This window comes from Cherax quadricarinatus, chromosome 28 (genome assembly GCF_038502225.1).
Source record: "Cherax quadricarinatus isolate ZL_2023a chromosome 28, ASM3850222v1, whole genome shotgun sequence".
In the NCBI taxonomy this organism is placed as follows: Eukaryota; Metazoa; Arthropoda; class Malacostraca; order Decapoda; family Parastacidae; genus Cherax; species Cherax quadricarinatus.
Genome location: NC_091319.1, coordinates 17610236 through 17615350, shown reverse-complemented (window position 1 = coordinate 17615350; position 5115 = coordinate 17610236). Strand labels below are relative to the sequence as shown.

The 5115-nt window shown below is 35.6% G+C and overlaps 1 long non-coding RNA gene across 1 annotated transcript; it reads left to right on the top strand.

The window, feature by feature from the left end:
- Positions 1–869: 869 nt before the first annotated feature.
- LOC128693136 (uncharacterized) lies at positions 870–4664 on the top strand. Its single transcript, XR_011392553.1, has 2 exons — positions 870–1385; positions 4388–4664. It is a non-coding gene; the product is annotated as an uncharacterized lncRNA (long non-coding RNA).
- The last annotated feature ends 451 nt before the right edge of the window (positions 4665–5115 follow it).

The window sequence follows — 5115 nt, the reverse complement described above, 5'->3', positions numbered from 1 at the left end:
AATAACATTAGAAAACTTCCCTAACCTTATTGTAACAACCTCAGTTTAATTTAATAATAAACAAACATAGTAAAATATGTTTTTGTCATTAGGTTCAGAATATTTTGCGAAATTATTGCATGCACAAATTTTCGCGTAAATATTTAAGCCAAAATCGCAAGTTTTACATATTCGGCACGACATTACATATTGTATATATATCTATATATAAGCAATATTGATTTCGCTTCCAACAATCACGAAACATATTTCTATACTTCTGACAGATATGAGTTATCGGGTTATCGTCTGGTCGATCTCTACAGATCCAGATTGGAAAATCCCAGTTCTCGACTTTTTTGTGGGCTTTTATCGCTGAAACTTTTCGTGATTGGTTTATTTTCTATACTCTGTAGTAGGCGTTGTTTATATTTACCTCATACAAAGGTTAAAAGCTTTTTACAGAAACGTATGCAAATATTATAATAGTGTATAAATGTTGGTAAATAAAGATGAGTATATAGGCGGCAACATGGGTGGACAAATATATTTACTGATACATGGCACCATGAAATATCATGACCAAACAACGACGGTAACAAGGTTACCGTACTAATACTCAAAATATGGAAAACACATTTACAAGTGAACGAAATGAAAGATCACATTGTTAGACACAAAAGTACTTTGCCACATTCGTATGTACGCGGTCGCTCGCTCGGGTGCACAAGCTGGTAAACGAACGTACTTAACGCACATGCAGAAACGCGAACAGTGGTACAGCTGTAAAGAAACATTGTCATATGCACACGGGAAAGGCGTCATTAGTCATTGTTGCTAAGCAAGATAAACTTAATATTGCGCATGTATTGTATTACCAGACATTCAGACAAATGACTAAACGCTAAAAACATTGATAGACACAACCACACAAGTAGACTTTTGCACATGATAATGACTGAAAAATTATATTAAATGTAGTGACGTGCGGTCAAGATGAAAACAGAGGTACAAACAGCGCAGCATTACAATACACCTCTTCCCCGCCATTTCACGGTGAGTTGCAGCTGCGCCCAGTTCTTACTCACTTATTGCGCATCCATCGGTGCGCAGTCTTTACTAATACAGGAAAGCCAGGGTATAAATAAGAGGCGCTGCGTTCAACTGGTTGTGATCCAGAAGTCTCTCAATCAATGGAAAACACAATTACGGAAGCCATAAATGCAGTATATGCGCCAAGACGAAGAACAGTACCTCGGTAGCTTACAACACTAGCTAAGCTTGCATGGGATTCAACATAAGTGACCAACACACTGAGGGATTGAAGAGTGTTGCTGAAAGTGTAAGCGACCACTGCGTTACTGTCACCATGCTGAAGGCACGAGACCTGCTGTACCATGACCCAGGCAAGTGTCGCTCATGTTTCACTCACAAGCTTACACTTGTTTGTTGTGTATATATATATATATATATACATATATATATATATATATATATATATATATATATATATATATAGGTCGTGCCTAATAGGTAAAACTGGTCAATTAGCAAGAACTCATTTAAAATTAAGTCCTTTCTAAAATTTTCTCTTATACGTTTAAATATATATTTTTTTCATTAATGTTAATGTAAAAATCTATAATTTTGCACCAAAAGAATCTTAGAAAACTTACCTAACCTTATTATAAGAAGCGCAATCTATTTTAGCCTAATCCAACTAAATATATTTTAGATACATTAACATTAATGAAAAAAATATATCTTTAAACGTATAAGAGAAAATTTTAGAAAGGACTTAATTTTAAATGAGTTCTTGCTAATTGACCAGTTTTACCTATTAGGCACGACCTATATATATATATATATATATATATATATATATATATATAATATATATATATATATATATATATATATATATATATATAATATATATATATATATATATATATATATATATATATATATATATATATATATATATATATATATATATATGCAATAAGATCACAGTAAACAGGTGATTTTAAAATATGCAAAACAACCGCTGTGAAAGAGTAGTGAAATTCCAAGCGCTTTCGTGGCTACTCACATTGTCAAGGAACTATCATAGTTCCTTGACAATGTGAGTAGTCACGAAAGCGCTTGGAATTTCACTACTATTTCTCAGTGTTTTTTGCATATATATATATATATATATATATATATATATATATATATATATATATATATATATATATATATATATATATATATATATATATATATAATGTATTAATGTATGTATAATGTATGTATTGTGTGTGTATTTTTCGTTCTTAATAAGCCGAGTCAGTCAAATAAATTATGCATTTCGAGGACATTTTAAGCAGGTAAAATCTTTAACGACATTTGAAACACTCAGGTGCTTTACAAAGTACGCAACGAAGTCCTAAGTGTGGAATTGTAGTAAAATAAAGGTTTTTCCAGCTTAAATTATCTTTCAACAACCATTTGTCAGGTACCCTCAATCGCTTTTTTTATAAACATGTTTCTCTTATGGGTTAACAGATAGGCTGTGTTCACCTCGACATGGTATGCACTTTATATTTTCTTTTCCGGCCAAAGCTAACTTCCTTGCCTCACGTAATCTTGTTGAAATGTAGCCTTGAATTCAGTATCATGTAACATCAATAACGTACATTAATTTCGTGGTTCGCGAACTGATTTTCCACTGTGAGGGGCCTTCCACCTGGTAACATTGACACGTACGTCAGGGTTATTATTATTTATACAGCTCGTTTATTATTATTATTATTATTATTATTATTATTGTGAGGAACCGCTAAACCGGTAGTGTCTTGCAGCGAATAGGCAATTGGAGTTAGGTTTGATCCAGTAATTTAGAGACTGGCTCCAGTTCCTTGTGTCAAGAACCCTTCACCAACATCATTTGGATATAGACGCTGACTTGGTGCTTGCTGTCCTGGTGTACAAGTGTAGGGGTCACAGTGTCAGTGTAAATTCCACAGTCATGTGTTGCGGCCACAACGCCACTAACAAGTGAGGTCACAACGTCAGTACAAGTGTAACGGCCACACCGTTATAACGTCAGTATAAGTTGTGGCCACAACGTCATTATAAGTAGGGCCACACCATCACAACGTCAGTACAGGTGTAGGAGTCGCAACGTCAGTACAAGTGTAGGAGCCACAACGTCAGTACAAGTGTAGGAGCCACAGCGTCAGTACAAGTGTAGGAGCCACAGCGTCAGTACAAGTGTAGGAGCCACAGCGTCAGTACAAGTGTAGGAGCCACAGCGTCAGTACAAGTGTAGGAGCCACAGCGTCAGTACAAGTGTAGGAGCCACAGCGTCAGTACAAGTGTAGGAGCCACAACGTCAGTACAAGTGTAGGAGCCACAACGTCAGTACGAGTGTAGGAGCCACAGCGTCAGTACAAGTGTAGGAGCCACAGCGTCAGTACAAGTGTAGGAGCCACAGCGTCAGTACAAGTGTAGGAGCCACAACGTCAGTACAAGTGTAGGAGCCACAACGTCAGTACAAGTGTAGGAGCCACAACGTCAGTACAAGTGTAGGAGCCACAACGTCAGTACAAGTGTAGGAGCCACAACGTCAGTACAAGTGTAGGAGCCACAACGCCAGTACAAGTGTAGGAGCCACAACGTCAGTACAAGTGTAGGAGCCACAACGTCAGTACAAGTGTAGGAGCCACAACGTCAGTACAAGTGTAGGAGCCACAACGTTAGTAAACTCATTCCATTATTTATGGCAGCATTTTTGTTTCTTGACTATCAACCATTTTTTTAATTCTAGTTGTATTGTCCTTGATTGCGCGATCTTGTACTTTCAGGTTTGATCTAATGCATGCAAGTTCTTCGAACAACTTTTATTAGTCCTCATTCATTACACTCGTCAATACTTTGTGTTCTTCATATTCGTAAATTGTGTTCTTTGTATTCGTAAATTGTGTTCATATTCGTAAATACATTTTTTAGGAATTTTTTTGATAACTATCAAATAAAGTAATCGTTGTTTTTTTCTTACCGTGTCTTAAAATGTCGTCTCTGCAAGTGTTTTATTGACGTATTAAGTACATGTCAATGAAACTCAATGCACTCAAAATTTTTTTAAAGAGATTCTCGAGTAATTTTCTACCGATACTGTTGACGGCACTTCATATAATCAGACTTGGTCAAGTTTTCCTGCTCATAAGGACGAAAATGTGACCAAGAAAGTCTACTTATACATTGCAGTGTTATAAAATAAAATAATGATTCAGTTATATTACTTGGGTCATACTTGGACGTTCAACATGGACACTATGGAACCGAAGCTAAAATAACAGCTTACTGTTAGGTTAACTGTACCTAAGATATACTTTATAATACATTATTTCGTCTACAGAGCGGGTAAAGGTACCTCTTCTGTCGACCAGAGGCAACAAATACGACACTAACGTCAGTGAGAATGTTAGTGATGACCGTCACAGCCAAAGCGAGGGAACACACTCGTCATATAAGCAGCAGGTTAATAAGGTCAACCACAAGCACCATGACCTCTTGTTGACTGACACCTTGCTGTCTTACTTGGCTATTAAAGGGTAATTAAGAATGTTATCTCAAAGATGATCTGAACTCAATAGCTGTGAACCTCTTCTAAATAATAATATAAAATCCTGAAATGTATTTGTCTAAATCGCCATTGTTCCTGTATAAATATAAATATCATAACATATGATACACATGAAGGAGGGGTGTTAATGTTGCAGTTTAAAAACTGTAGTGTAAAGCACCCTTCTGGCAAGACAGTGATGGAGTGAATGATGGTGAAAGTTTTTCTTTTTCGGGCCACCCTGCCTTGGTGGGAATTGGCCAGTGTGATAATAAAATAATAATAAAATGATACATTTTACATAAGATAAATGTTTTATTTAAAGTATGTGGTTTAATCTTTATCAGTTATTGAGAAAATAATACACTCGTACAAATGTGCAAACCTTTAGTAATATTTAATAAATAATTTACATAATTTTTAAAATGAGGGTAATGTTTGTATAATAAGAATTAGTACAGTGGTGACGTAACTCATTGTCTGGAGATAATATACAATAGCAAACTGGTTTGAGTCATTGC